The sequence below is a fragment of the Xenopus tropicalis genome, chromosome 1 (assembly GCF_000004195.4).
Source record: "Xenopus tropicalis strain Nigerian chromosome 1, UCB_Xtro_10.0, whole genome shotgun sequence".
NCBI classification, from domain to species: domain Eukaryota; kingdom Metazoa; phylum Chordata; class Amphibia; order Anura; family Pipidae; genus Xenopus; species Xenopus tropicalis.
This window is the reverse complement of record NC_030677.2, coordinates 143,715,885-143,730,831: the sequence shown is the minus strand read 5'-3', so window position 1 is coordinate 143,730,831 and position 14,947 is coordinate 143,715,885.

Genomic DNA, 14,947 nt, shown 5'->3' with positions numbered 1-14,947 from the left:
GTCTTGCACCTCTTTCACTTTGTCTTTCCCATAACTAATTTCTGCTTCTTCCCCAGCCCCAGTCTCTCTGATTTCTCATCTGTCACCCCTTCCTCTTATCTCTTTTTCTTGTATTCCTGTCTCTTCCCTTTTTTTCCTATTCCTGATTCTCCACTTCTCACCTCTCTGTACCATAAATTTCAATTATCTCACCTCTTTGTACGGTCCTCTTTTTATAACCAGTTTCTCTTTCTTTCCCTCTCGCCTCCCTTACTTTTCTATACCTGTAGCCCAAACTCATGCTGTTTCTCCCCCTCCCATGATTCTCTTTATTGTTTTCTAAAATGGTATTTCTAATTCCCCCTTTGTATCTACCCTTGTTAATCTCTCTTTGGGTACCCTTTCACTTCAGCTGTCCATTTTACCTTTCTCTCATTTTCTCTGCCCCCTCCTCTTATTGCTCCTGTTTATTTCTTGCTGCTTTTCCTCCTTACATCTCTGCGAAGACTCAATTTATTGATCAGGAGATAATGAGGACACAGTCTGAATGACAAGAGAGATGGGAAAACAGAAAGAAAAAACTCCTGTCGCCTATTGCATGTCAAACACGCACATTCTGTACACACTTAAAAATTCTATGCATATGTACTGAACACTGCTTACTCGCACACAGCACATACACTCACATATGCTTCATATACACAGCATATGCTGCTTTTACCTCTGCATTGTACCCACACACACCCCTGCTCACAAATCCTGGTGTTACACAGTCACACAAAATATGCACATGTACCGATGTTCTTAAATACTGCATGCAGGCATGTATGTACTTTTTACACACAAATATATATATATATATATATATATATATATATATATATATATATATATATATATATATAAATGACACAAGCACAGTGATTTATGACAGAGGGATAAAAATGGCAAAAGGGGGCCCAGCGCATAAGGTCTTAGTATGTTTTTCTTGTGCTGTATAAAGAGGGGGAATCATAAGAAACAATGCAACAAACAGACCGAAACTAATGGTCAGCAGATCCATCTCATGCAGGCTTTTAATCCAGAGGGTATTCTTACTGAGGACACATATACACAGCTCACACACAAAGTGCCTATATATTTGTGTATGTGTGTGGATATATATATATATATATACACAAGCGCATATAAAGAGACATTTACAAATACACACACATATATTTAATGTCCTTTTTTAGGTAAGCGTTTATACTATTTTATGCACCTATAAATACAGAGTCCCAGCCCATAAGGATAGATGGCATGATGGGGAGGTGCATTCTGTGCAGCTGTTGGCTGGTGTGATTGGCACAGCCCTGCACACATACACACACATTTTTTGTCAGGTGTTTCAGACTGAATGCTATTGACCAATATTTTCATGAAGTTGTAGGTTCCTTGCACAGGTGTTCTTTTTCGCACAGTAATATCACATTGCTCTCTTCATATATTACCTGCTTGAAGCAAAGACCTGGCATTATAATGAGTGAGGGTGATATTTAACCATGTTCGTATAATTTGATCTATGTTTGGTCTAGAAAATGGGGCACTATAAAACTGAGGTTAGTGGTAAGGTAATAGAGAGAGCATTAAAAACTAAAATTATTTTGAGGATTTTGTTCCACAGAGAATCAATTTAAAAAAAAAAAATATATATATATATATATATATGTATACATATATATATGTATATATACAGTATATGCCTAGAAGGCGCTTAAACAAATACATGCATGAAGGTTGAGGCCTTTGATACATGCATTGGAACTTTAAGGCAACTTCTATGATTCTAATGAACATATTTGGAAGACATAACTGAAATATTTATTCAGTTATGTATTCTTTTTCAGACACTGTCACCATACTGACTGACTGCAACTTTAGTCATGAATTACACAAAGGCAGCCAGGGCAATTTCTAAGCAGTTTGGCAAACCCCATACCTCCTATAAGATTAAAAAGTGGTTATCTCTTTCATTGGCTCCTATACACACACTGCAATAGAAAGTGCACTTGCACAGAAAATATGTGTTATGTATGGTTACTAATGTTAATTTACTTCATTCATAAACTTAAAGACAGTAACCCAGCCCTCAACCCAAATTGCTCACTCCTTAAAGGAACAGTAACACCAAAAAATGAAAGTGTTTTAAAGTAATTGAAATATAATGTACCGTGGCCCTGCACTGGTAAAACTGGGCTTTTTGCTTCAGGAACACTACTATAGTTTATATAATAATCTCCCTTGTTGTGGGCGACTAATTTCCCAGAAATGCCATCCCACTGGCTAGAATGTAAATTGCTGGTGTGATGGCATAGGTGGTGCCGAAATCGGCAAAAGTTTCCTCTCAAGGCAACTTCGCCGATTTTGGCAAATCGCTGCACCACGCATGCCATCCCACCAGCGATTTACATTCTAGCCAGTTTGATGGCATTTTGGGGAGATTAGTCGCCCGCGACAAGGGAGATTTGTCGCGCGGCGACTAATCTCCCCGTCTGTCACAGCCCTAAAAGTAGAGATTTGCATTTGGATTAATAGTAAAAACATACAGGACACTTGGGTTACCAAAGGTGTAGGTCTGGTGCAATGCTGCCAACCAAGTTGATAGGGACATTTAGTTACCAGGCAAAGTTTCCATAGTCATATAGAGTGGTTGATAGCTATGTTTTAGGAGTGTTTATTATCAATTTTTTAGGAGGAAAGGCTACAAACATTGGTTGGCATTGTTAGTCTGAAAGACATGGTAGTTTACCACAATGCTGAGCATGGTATGGTCAATGTGACTTTAAATGCATCCACCAATTGTAGCCATGCCATGGGCAGAGGGGGTATGCCAACTAGGATGTTTGGCCACTTAGTTGGGAAATGTAAAAATTTCATCCACAGTGTAGACAGTAAATAATCACCATCCAGATGGCACACGAATAACATAGGGCCTACATGTACATTCTTAAGTAAATAGCAAGTTTTAAGAAGCATATTTCTACTTTGTGTCTGGTTTTGTACAAGTTTGTCTCTCTTTAAGAAGATACTGTGTTACTCCCCTATGCTGAAGGTCTGGGGCTTGTGCACCCAGACCCAAAGTTCCAAGTGGCGAGTCTTATTTTGAATGGAATTTTTTGTCTGTTCATGTGCATAAAGCAAGTGTTGGTACCTCCTTCAGACCCTTCCCGCAGTACATGTGCTGTGGAAAGGGTCAATGCCACACAGGGTGGATTCTTGGCCTGTGGATAAACACAGGCTGAGAATCCACCCCTGTGCTTCGGTTGTGCCTGCAGACTTCCACTGTTTGTGCCTGCACCTGGGCTGACAATGCAGTGGCTCTGTGTGCAGGCACAACCAAAAGATGTTTTGAGCATAGGGTAGCATAGGGGGTGGATTCTCAGTCTGCATTTGTCCGCAGGCCAAGAACTGGCACTGGCCTTAAGGCACTTCCCACATGCTCTAGTTCCAACCCACTCTCTCTCCTTTGCCTACTTATCCTCTCCCTGGGAATTTTCAGCATGATATTTACTTGTCGGCACATAACAATGTTTGTCTGAAGGTGTAGGGAGAGACTGCCTACCTGATGCCACTTGGAGCAGTGCCTCCACCTAGTGGGATCTGTGTGTGAATACATATGAGTAGCTTCACTAAGACAATAAAGATCTCAGAAATACAAAATATAATCCTTGGGTGAATGCCGACGGCATTTGCACAATTACCGCAACTGTGTGTGCATTTTGTCACAAATCAGACACAATTGCATGGATGTCAACCTAACTTCTTTTCCAGTGTATGTGTGTGAGTGACGTCCACCTATTTACGCTGGACACAAAGGAATCCTGGAGCTATCATCTGGTCAGGAGGTACTGGTATCTTCAAAATTGTTAATTAAGGTATTTCTTAGAATTACATTTTCTATTGGTCACTAACTGGATCATTTCACCTGCTTCTTACTTCTCTTCTGCTTGGGCCCTGGTAATTGGCAATATCCATCATGGCAATATCCAAATGGAATCCTTGGCAAATTGCGCACTGGAACTTACTGGAAAGCTGTCATGGTAATACACAGGTAAGCTTCGGTTGGTCACACTCCCATGCATCCATTTACTATACTTACACTGGTTGAGCAAATTACAAGAAATTACTAAAATGTGATGTTAAAACTTGACATACAAAGGAATATCCATTTGTTTGGCAACATGCCATTGAATATTTCATACAATCTTTCTATGATGATCCATTGAGAGAGTATTAAAGTTAATGTGGCAATGCGGTCATCATCTGACCAAAGTTCTAACTTGTTCAATACTGTAGATAGCATATATATGCCTGGGAAGCAATAACTGCAAGGAAATATTTCTGATAACTTGATCAGTCAACATGTATATCGATTTGGAGGAATAATAACCCATTCCACGTTACAGAACAACTTCAACTCAAGGCATCCTTACATAAACCGCCTGCTTTAGCCCCTTGCACTGCATTTTTGTAGGATTACAGTCCAGGGACGCTGCTGTAGTGAGGTGAGCTGAGACACTTGCTTCAGGCTGCAGTGCCAGGGGAGGCAAAAAGCCGCTCTTGGTAACTTAAAGAGACAAAATTCTGATTTTGAAATTTTGGCTCATCTAGTGCAGAGAGCACTATTGTGCTAGCCAAGCAGCCCCAAGGCTGACCTCAGAGCTCCACAAAAGGCCAAAATGCCCCTGTTACAGTCAGGACATGTACAGTACAGTAACTTTCATGGAAAACAAATCATGCTCAAGGTGATATTTTTTTGAAATTCAAAAAGTTTCAAGCAATGCATTAGAAGTTACCTTGCCTAGTGATGTAATATAAGGGGCGGATGCTGGAAAATTTAAAATCAGGGTATGTAAAATTCAGGTTTCTCTGTATTTCTGTATGCGGCATTTGGCACAAAACATGAATTCATAGAGTTGAGAGAAAGGGTATTTGTTCACAATGTGGTATCAGTTCCTTGTGGAAAAAGTGTCAGTCTGTGCTGTGCTGGAACCAAGGTTACAAGCTTTTCTTTGAAGATATTCCAAAGTCCAAATATATTTTTTAAACTACCAGCCATAATGTGAGATACACAAGTCACTCTGAGCGTGTTACTTTTTTTCTGCTAAAATGTATTAGGGTGATTAACATCCTTACGGATAGAACAAAATCAGGTCAAGTCTGCATCTTATTTAATGTACAGCCGCAGACTGCTTTTATCCTCAAGTAACTGTTCCTGTGGGAGTGACTAGCCCAGACGTTCATCGCATTAAGATGTCTCTCTTCCTTTTATATTTTTCATTCCTGAATTGAATGTATTATAATACTTGAATATGGCTGCCAAGCTATATGTTTATACATTAGCAATTATGAGCATTAAACAGTTTTACAATATTTGCATGTGTTTCATTTCTTATGCAGTTATGTTTCAATTATGGATATATTGGATATTTCTTAGTTTAGAATATATTTATGTCTGAAGAAATTGTACACTATTTATGGTAGATGTTATAAAGCAGAGTACCAAAAAATCAATCAATCAATCAGACATTTCTTATGTCAGTATCCCTTTAAGAGGCAAATTCCTACATAGCACCTGTATGTATAAATACCACTATAGAACCATTAGAATTAAAAGCCAATGAGAGGACATGTTAATGATGTACAAACAGGGTATACGTATAACTGAAAAGAAAATTAATATTAGATTTGTGATGTGCATTAGATGTGAAATGCTACTGGGTGAGGTCTGACTACCCAACAGTGTTATAAAAGTTGCCCTAAAGGTAGGCAGGCGTAGGAAATGTAAATGTATTACATACTGTACATATTATGGTGCAGAGCACCCTCATTACTTCTTGTATTGTTTATTGGTTGTTTTTGTATATTTTTTTGTATGTTATATGTTTATACCCATTTACTGGGCAACACTGCAGAATATGTTGGTGTTTTAAAAATATATAATAATAATAATAATAATAATAATAATAATAATAATAAATTAGAAAAAAATAATTAAACATTATTTAGATTTTCATGTCAGTTTTCCTGACTAAAATTATAGTGCAGCTGGCATTTTACATATAGACTAGGCCATTGCCACATTCGGAGCAATAATCACTTGATGCGCATCGACATGGTCTATACAATTACCACTGAAGAAAATAGAGGGTCAAATGAGAGCATTTAGGCTGCTTTGCATTGTCTTGCATACCAGTGCCCTTAAACTTAGTAAACGTATTTCCATTTATTTTGTCCTGTTCCCATTCTGACTTTTAGTCAGCGTAGCTATGTGCAGCTTGTACTTTAGTGGAAATATTGCTTTAATGCCACAGTTATGAGTCAACTCTAAAGGCTGCCATACACGGGCCGATTCTAGCTGCTGATATCGGTCCCCTAAACCAATTCTGCAGCTTATCGGCCAGTGTATGGGCACTAACGACGTGCCGTAGGTGGGGATATCGGGAGAAGATCCGCTCGACAACCCTGCCAAGTACACAAAATGAAACGATATATATCAGGCCTGCCCTCGTAGTAATAATTTCTTTGCCTTTGCAGTGTCTGCACAAACTGCTACATACTGTACCTTGCAATTACTTGTTACTTCTGATACACTTTAAGGCAGCTTAATTGTTATACCAAATTCCCCAGGCTTTTGGCCATTTGTAATTCCACCTTTCTTTTGTCTCATATATAGTACCTAAATCATGTCACTTTTTCCTTTCCATCTTTACTTGTGAAAAGCACTACTGTTAAGTCATTCTGGTCATGTTTTTTCTTGTCTGGTGCAACACCCTGTCATATATCCTCACCCTCCCAGCCTACACACACATCAGTTCAAATTCTCAGCACAATAAGTAATGATAAGAGTGACATACATAGTTACATAGTTACATAGGGTTGAAAAAAGACCATTGTCCATCAAGTTCAACCCATCCGAGTAAACCCAGCACACAACCTATACTAACCAATCTATACACTCACATACATAAACTATATATACAACCAGTAATACTAACTGTAGATATTAGTATCACAATAGCCTTGGATATTCTGCTTGTTCAAAAACTCATCCAGACCCCTCTTAAAGGCATTAACAGAGTCTGCCATTACCACATCACTAGGAAGGGCATTCCCCAACCTCACTGCCCTCACCGTGAAAAACCACCTACGCTGCTTCAAATGGAAGCTCTGTTCCTCTAATCTATAGGGGTGACCTCTGGTGCGCTGATTGTTTTTATGGGAAAAAAGAACATCCCCCATCTGCCTATAATCCCCTCTAATGTACTTGTACAGAGTTATCATGTCCCCTCGCAAGCGCCTCTTTTCCAGAGAAAACAACCCCAACCTCGACAGTCTAACCTCATAGTTTAAATCTTCCATCCCCTTTACCAGTTTAGTTGCCCGTCTCTGCACTCTCTCCAGCTCATTAATATCCTTCTTAAGGACTGGAGCCCAAAACTGCACTGCATACTCAAGGTGAGGCCTTACCAGGGACCTATAAAGAGGCAAAAATATGTTCTCATCCCTTGAGTCAATGCCCTTTTTTATACAAGACAGCACTTTATTTGCTGTAGTAGCCACAGAATGACACTGCCTGGAATTAGACAACTTGTGATCTACAAAAACCCCTAGATCCTTCTCCATTAAGGATACCCCCAACACACTACCATTCAGTAGATAGTTCGCGTTTATATTATTTCTACCAAAGTGCATAACTTTGCACTTGTCAACATTGAACCTCATTTTCCAGTTTGCTGCCCAGTTTTCCAATTTTGTCAAATCGCTCTGCAAAGCGGCAGCATCCTGCATGGAACTTATAGTTTTGCTCAATTTAGTGTCATCAGCAAAAATAGAAACAGTACTGTCTATGCCCACCTCCAGGTCATTAATAAACAAGTTAAAAAGCAAAGGCCCAAGGACTGACCCCTGCGGTACTCCACTAACCACACTGGCCCAATTAGAAAATGTTCCATTTACAACCACTCTTTGTACTCTATCCTTCAGCCAGTTCTCTATCCAATTACAAATATTATGTTCTAGGCCAATATTCCTCAATTTGATCATTAACCTTCTGTGAGGTACTGTATCAAACGCTTTAGCAAAATCTAAGTAGATGACATCAACTGCCATTCCAGCATCAAGGTTCCTGCTCACCTCCTCATAAAAGGCAACTAAATTAGTCTGGCAAGATCTGTTACGCATAAAACCATGCTGCACAAACTAATAGTATTGTGAACTGCAATGTATTCAACTATCCAATCCCTTATTACCCCTTCCAGAAGCTTTCCTACTACTGATGTCAGACTAACAGGCCTATAGTTTTCAGGCTGAGAACGGGATCCCTTTTTAAATAATGGCACCACATTAGCAATCCGCCAGTCTCTCGGCACCATGCCAGACCTCAACGAATCCTGAAAAATTATGTGAAGAGGCTTGGCAATCACAGCGCTCAGCTCATTTAATACCCTGGGATGAATCCCATCCGGCCCTGGACCTTTGTTTACCTTTACATGTTCAAGTCTCAAGTTACCTGTGTGATACTATAAATCAGTGATCCCCAACCAGTGGCTCGGGGGCAACGTGTTGCTCACCAACCCCTTGGATGTTGCTCTCAGTGCCCCCAAACCTGGTAGTTATTTTTGAATTCCTGACTTGGTGATGAGTTTTAGTTGAATAAAAACAAGATTTACTACCAAATAAAGCCCCTGTAAGCTGATAGTGTGCATAGAGGCTGCCTAATAGCCAATCTTAGCCCTTATCTGGCACTTCCATGAACTGTTATGATGCCTGTGTTGCTCTCCAAGTCTTTTTACATTTATAAAGGCAGTGAACCCCAACCAGTAGCTCAACATGTTGCTTACCACCTCCTTTGATGTTGCTCCCAGTGGCCTTAAAGTAGTTGCCCATTTTTAAATTTCTGGTTTAGAGGCAAGTTTTGGAAGCACAGAGACATAGTTTTACTCCAAGCAGAGCTTCCTGCAGGCTAGCAGTCCACATGGGGGTGGCAAGGGAGTGTAGTTCACGAGTAAAAAAGGTTGGGGAATCCCTGCTGTAAAGGTGACCAAGAGGCGACAGCTTGCTTACCATATTTACACTCTTACTGAAAGACTGGCACAGTGTTATAGAAGAACAACCTCATGAATATAGGCATGTTTACTGTCTACACAAGATCCGGCATTAACATTTTTTTTTCATCAAGCACTTCCTGAAGGCAAAACATAGAAACAGAATTACAAACGTAAAAATCTTCCCCCCAAATTAAAAATGTATGTACAGGGAAAAGTTGGTTAATTTAGTGACAGACACTGTATAGCATTACAAAATCTCCTGAAAGCTGTATGTACAGTATATGCCAGAGAGAGAGAGGCCGGCCAGATAAAATAATGTTTCCAAATGGTGTGTCTAATGTTTGTAATGTTACAGTTCATTATGGGCGTAACTACTTAAAGGAGCACATGTGAATATTTATGCAAACACACTTAAACCTACAAGGGGGTGCTGGATACTAATGGTTTAATTCAGTGGTTCTCAACAGGTGGGTTGGGACCCCTTTGGGGGTTGAACAAGCCTTTCACAGGGGTCGCCTAAGACCATCGGAAAACACAGATTTCCGATGGTCTTAGGAATAATTTTATGGTTGGGGGTCACCACAACATGAGGAACTGAATTAAAGGGTCATGGCATTAGGAAGGTTGAGAACCACTGGTTTAATTGTTTTCTATAGTGTAAACCATTCATTCTAAAGGTAAAGTTAAATCCCATAGGGGACAAATTAAGTTTATTTGTAGCCAGGTACAAGGAGCCAGTGTTGTTGGCAAAGGTTTTGTGACAATTGTAAGTTGAGACACCTGGATGTGAAACTTGGGTGCTTTATATTTCCCCCAGCATAACTCCAATCTGTGATACTGACCTTGGTCCAGAGGGGCATGTTGGCTAGATGAACAATAGTGTGTAAAGATGTTGGTAAGGTACCAATTAAAATAGGCCTTATTGCTACTGACTACATGTCCTGTGACTTTTGTTATATGTAAAGCTGGCCATACATGCACTGATATAATCTTACAAAATTACATTTTATGCAATTTTCAAACCGTGTATGGGCTCTAAATTATTGTCCCGATAAACGGTCATTTAGTCAATCGGACATGTTAAAAAATTTTGACCAGATAACGATAACATCTGCGCATGTATTGTGTATCTGACGATATCCTTAGGTGATGTACAATACATTTCAAGAAAGTCACTTTTGTACTGCCAACTATTTCATGTTCAGAACACCCTCAGATTTGTTAGTTTTAGATTGTTGCATTTAGGACTGTGGCACACGGGGAGATTACTAAACTAGGGGGCTGATTTACTTACCCACGAACGGGTCGAATGGAGTCCGATTGCGTTTTTTTCGTAATGATCGGTACTTTGCGATTTTTTCGTATGTTTTGCGATTTTTTCGGATTCTTTACGAATTTTTCGGATCCAATACGATTTTTGCGTAAAAACGCGAGTTTTCCTATCCATTACGAAAGTTGCGTAAAAAGTTGCGCATTTTGCGTAGCGTTAAAACTTACGCGAAAAGTTGCTCATTTTTCTTAGCGTTAAGTTTTAACGCTACGAAAAATGCGCAACTTTTCGCGTAAGTTTTAACGCTACGAAAAATGCGCAACTTTTCGCGTAAGTTTTAACGCTACGCAAAATGCGCAACTTTTTACGCAACTTTCGTAATGGATACGAAAAACTCGCGTTTTTACGCAAAAATCGTATTGGATCCGAAAAATTCGTACAGAATCCGAAAAAATCGCAAAACATACGAAAAAGTCGCAAAATATTAGTTTTCAAGTCGGAACTTTTCCAATTCGGGTCGGATTCGTGGGTTAGTAAATCAGCCCCTTGGGGTTCCTTTGCAAACACAGCACTTCTCTTGGCAAAATCAAATGACCGAGCTCTACACAAATCCAAGTAGATTAACTGAACTAAAGATATTTATGTAGATTGGTATTCAAATTAAAATAAATAAGTTTTAGTTTAGACAATTGTCAACTGACAATTGTCACACGCGTCAAAAAAGGACACGTGAGACAATTTCTTTTGACATGTTCAACAATTTCGCCGTTTCACTAACCTTTTAAAAGATTCACAAATTTTTTGCCAAACCCAAACAGGACAGATTCGCTTATTACTACTTACAATCAACTGTATTCTGGTTGCTACAGTTATCATAGTGAATCTGTATTTAAGTTTCTGACTCTGACAACTGGACAGCATTTTCATCTGCAGGCTAAAAGGGACAGAATAGAAGCACTAATACAGGTATGGGACCTACTAGCCGACTTGGGGTTTTTCAGTAACTTGGATCACCATATCTTAAGTTTACTAAAAATCATTTAAACATTAAATAAGCACAATAAGATTGTTTTGCCACCATATATGAATTTATGCAGCATTGTTACCAGCATATACAAGGTACTGTTTTATTATTACAGAGTAAAAGGTACATTAAAGAAAATGAAGTATTTCCTTACAATAGACTCCATGGGAGATGGCCTTTCACTAGGGCCAAATGATTGAATTACAACTGCAGACATAGGCGCCGTCGGATCAGAGATGACATCAACAAGCCAATACAGTCCCTGTATCAAACCTGGCCTATAGAGATCTGGACAATTTTTGGTCAGATTTGAGTCAGGTAGGCCCATTAGGGGTGCCCATACACGGGCAGATAAGCTGCCAAATCGATCTAAAGGACCCAAATTGGCAGCTAAAACCTGCCCTGGTATGGCCACCTTTATTCAGACATTTCTGGATATTGAGTTCCCAGATAAGAGATACCATTCCTGTAATTAAAAAAAAAAAACATACCTAATAAATAAGATGTATTAAAAATATGAAATTCTTCATCCACAATTTCTACGTACGGAAGAACAGAATAAATAGCACAGGTATGAGTTTTGAAAGTCATTATATAGCAGGGAGCTTAAGAATGCATTTTAAGATGGCTTTTAGGCCAGTGCGAGATGAGCTTTTTAACATGATGAGAAAGTAAAACGCACATCCCAGGGGTCTCTTTGGCCCTCACTTTGCTGCAGCCACACCATCTAGTGGTATCAGAAACAGGCAGTTAGCTGGTCTCGGGTTTAACTTACTCATAGTTCAGGAAAAGCTAAGCATCTTATGTGCAGCCTTAGTTATTGTTAGTTCTGCATACAGTTTCCAACAAGCAGTGGAAATAGCACAATGTTATGCAAGATACCCACTGTGTGATTTCATCATTAATGTTATCAGACTCACCTAGCAGGGCACCCTGAAGCTGTATCTAGCTCTGAACCAGAGGCAGCTATAAGTAGGGTTGCCACCTGTTTGCTTTTTCTTAGGTCTATTTGGGTCTCAGATGTCTTTTCGGTTTTCAGCCTTGTGAAACCTAAACAATAATCTGCCCAATAAATGAAAAACATTTGTATAATAAGGTACTCAATGATTTTTTTTCTATCATTATAGCGTAGTTATTATCAAGTACAGTAATTTCTTATTAGTACAAAAAGCAAATCAGTCTGCAATGACAATTTTTTTTTCTAAATTAGCATTGCTGTACTTTAGAGCTTTCTGGATAGCGGGTTTCTAATAATAGTTCCCATACCTTTCATTACAGGATTGGATTTACTAATCAGGCTCTATAGATAGAGCTATAGACCAGAGCTATCTCTGAGGAAGTGCGCTGTCACGAAACGCGTAAGACCTCAAGCTGTGTTTTTTAGATGTGCAAATAAAGGTTGATTAATTTTAATATCACCTGTTGCGGCTTTTTAATGCTGACCTGGAGTGCACTGCCAATGTGTGAAGTTTTGTGACCAGAGCTAACTAGTCTATCTGGTGTTGAACTTGACATCCCAGTTTTTCCAAAGGCTGTCTGGTTCAAAACTTTCTGTCCATTTTAAAGTCCAGCCAATTGCGTCTAAGTAATGCAATAACCCCACCCCAGAGTCATAACCCCACCCAACATCATCGTTCCTGCCCCTGACATCATTATGCCCACTATTACTATCACTGCCCCACCCCCATGCTATCAGCCCCAACCTGTTTGTTCAGGTTTAGCCAAGTGCAAATGTGGCAACCCTAGCTATAAGCCAAAGCTTCACATTCTGGTTTACCATGAAGCTAAGTAGTGGCGTGACTGGAAGCAAAATCATTTTTAGGCCTCCTAAAGGCTTTAAATAAAACATTTTTCATAAACATAAATTTTAACTGCTTATCAGCCCACTTGGCCCCTACACCTCCTGCCCCCAGCAGTCACAGAACATGAGACATTGTGACAGATCAAAATGCTACCATTACAGATTGACTGCAGAGGGGGATATTGCAAATAATCTTTGACCAACATTGCCAAAAAATGAACTGGTAAATAGTTTCTAGTCATGTGCCTAGTATATACCACATAATCTGTGCGTTGATGCAGTCCTCGTCCAATGGTATTATACACTGACATATACTTCCCCCACAGCTAGGTTTTAATACTTTATCCTTACCTCTATAGATTGTACGCTCTTGCAGAAAGGTCCCTCGTTACCTAATGTATCAGTTTGTTCATCAGTTGTCATGTACAGCACTGCAGAATATGTTGGTGCTTTATAAATAAGTGTAATAATAAGGCATGAGACAAGTCCCTTCATACAGTGTAAAGAAAATATAAAAGGGAATATGTTATCCTTTATAATACACAAGTATAAAATACAGCTAAACCCATATGAATTGCAGGAAGTTACAGGAAGATTAATGGCTTTTGTGTCTTATGTGGCTTTTTTAAAAGGAATTGCTGTTAATTAGGAAAATAGTACCCCTTTGATTAAACAGGAAAGAAGGGTGAATATGTACATATATATGAGATTAGTGTAATTCATATCCCCCTCCTTATCCTAATTATTTTCTTTTCCTTGTTTCATGTTTGTCCTTATGACCTGGTCATTCTGTTGTGTCTTGATTGTATCCATCACTATTTATTTACATATGCAGAGCAGTTTTTAGTTATTTGAACTGACCAGCTATGCCTCTCATTATTTATATGTGCATCCCCCCCACCTTTATTTATACAGACACAGCAGCCTACCTTTATTAACATTTCCACAGCAACCCTCCCTTCCTTAAAGTAGGCTCATTTTATTTATATATGCACACCAGATGCCCCTTTATTTATATAAGCACAGCAGGGTCCCTTTAATTCTACATAGCCCACCTATATAAAGGCACAGCAAGATTCCCAAGAATTTAATAAGGAATTATAAAGACATGGCCAGAGATGGATTTCAACAAAATGGGGCTTCTAGCAAAGTAGTTATTTGGAGTAACCTTCTTCAGCTGCCTGTCCAGTGATGATCTCGTAGACAAGACAAAAGTTTCTCTGCACCACCAATACCGCAACAGCTAAAAAAAAAATATATTCCACATTACTACTTCTCCGCCTCTTGCTGGGCCCTCTAGCAATATAGGTCCCCCTGGCTCTTATGGAGCTTTTGTCATGTGCCCTCAAATGCCTTGTGGATTATACACATCTGAGCATGCCATAACCACATATATAGGTAATAACAGTAGCCGCTTCCATTGCCAGACATGCTGCACAGTGATCATGCCCACAGGTCTTTGTATTACTATGTTACTTTGTATTACTATGTTATTACTATGTTACTTTGTATTACTTTTGTTATTATAGCACTGAGAGTGTGAGGCAAAGTTCCCAAATTTTAATTTGTTTCCAGATTCATCTGCCCCTTATCTGTTAGCAGATCTAAATTTGGTGATAAAATGTTCCGCAGTTTACAGAAGCTGACATTGAGGAGCTTTGTTCATAACTAATTTCAGTATTAACTATGCTCACAATGTAAACTAGTACATATGGTAACTAGCACATACTAATGGCAATTAGACTGCTTTCAGTGAACCCTACTTTAAATAATTGATGACT